General features: G+C 42.1%; 1 non-coding gene across 1 annotated transcript; it reads left to right on the forward strand.

The window, feature by feature from the left end:
- The first annotated feature begins 990 nt into the window (after positions 1-990).
- LOC130029129 (U6 spliceosomal RNA) lies at positions 991-1097 on the forward strand. The gene has a single exon (XR_008793278.1). It is a non-coding gene; the product is annotated as a U6 spliceosomal RNA (small nuclear RNA).
- The last annotated feature ends 503 nt before the right edge of the window (positions 1098-1600 follow it).

The raw sequence follows: 1600 nt of genomic DNA on the forward strand, positions 1-1600 counted from the left end.
TATGGACGATTCTCAAAAAATTAGAAATGGAGCTCCCATTTGATCCAGCAATACCACTCCTGGGAATATATCCCAGAGAGGCAAAAATGTATAGTCGAAGTGACATCTGCACTTGTTTGTTCATTGCAGCCCTCTTTACAATAGCCAGAAACTGGAAGAAACCTGAATGCCCAAGAACAGATGACTGGTTAAAGAAACTTTGGTACATCTACACAATGGAGTACTATGTAGCTCTTAGAAAAGATGAAGTCATGAAATTTACAGACAAGTGGTACAATATGGAAAGTATCATGCTAAGCGAAATGAGTCAGAAAGAGAGGGATAGACATAGAAATATTGCATTCATCTGGGGGATATAAAGTAACAAAGTATGAGATTAATACCCAAGAATAGCTGAGATCAGCACCAGGAGGATTACTCCATAACTTAGAGGCCAGCCGGGTATCCTAGAGGAAAGGGCAGTTCAGATAGAGAGGGGAGCACCAAATAAAGGATGTTTGGAGGATCCTCCCAGGAGGGGAGATGCATGTCGAAAGTAGACTATGGACTGAACATGTTTGCCACTCAATGCCTCTTTTGCAGACCGCAACACCCAAAAGGAGAGAGAGAACACAGGGGATTGCCCTGCCACAGAGACAGGGGGGATGGGGGATGGGGGTGGGAGGGATATTATCCATGGTGGTGGAAAATGGGCACTGGTGGAGGGATGGGTATCTGATCATTGTATAATTGAAACCAAAGCACAAAAATTGTAAATCTACAACTTTTAAAAAAATAAAATAAAATAAAGGGAAAAAAAAACCCTATTCCTTGTTTGCCAAACAGAAAAAAACAAAAGGGCTCAGAATAAGATATTGCAATGACCAGAGTACTTCGAGAAAGAATTGTTGTTACTCTCTGTACAGTTCTCTAACTGCTTAGGTGGCAGATATTACATCAATACATACATTTTCCAGTATACACAGGATTCATGAATTAAGAATATTTGTTGTGTTCACTTCGGCAGCACATATACTAAAATTAGAATGATACAAAGAAGATCAGAATGGTCCCTACTCAAGGATGACACACAAATTTGTGAAGCATTTCATATTCCACAGCACCCAAAAGGAGAGAGAGAACAAGAGAGAATGCCCTGCCACAGAGTCAGGATGGGATGGGGGTGGGGGGTGGGGGGTAGGGATATTGGGATCACTGGTGGTAGAGAATGGGAACTGGTGGAGGGATGGGTACTCGGTCATTGTATAACTGAAACCCAAGCACAAAAACTTTTAAGTCTACATCTGTGCCTCATGGTGTTTCACCAATAAAAATTTTTTTAAAAAAGTCAAAAAAAAAAAAGAATATTTGTTGCTGCTAAGCCAAGACATCAGAATGAGCCTCTGAATGCTGCCCTGCAAGCAGGAAGCAGAACTGAGGCCCCACTTCTCACTAAGTCACTGTCACTGACCTCCTGTTGTTCATAGATTTGCTCGAGCAGTCCCAGTAACGTCTCCATTGTGACACTTGTTACTGTGTTTTGGCATATTGAACAGGTCACAGGTAACTTGTCAGGCTTTTCTGTGCGGGCAAGATACTCTCGGTACCTTGCAGGACTCTC

Source organism: Sorex fumeus, unplaced genomic scaffold, assembly GCF_029834395.1.
Source record: "Sorex fumeus unplaced genomic scaffold, SorFum_2.1 ptg000003l, whole genome shotgun sequence".
NCBI classification, from domain to species: Eukaryota; Metazoa; Chordata; class Mammalia; order Eulipotyphla; family Soricidae; genus Sorex; species Sorex fumeus.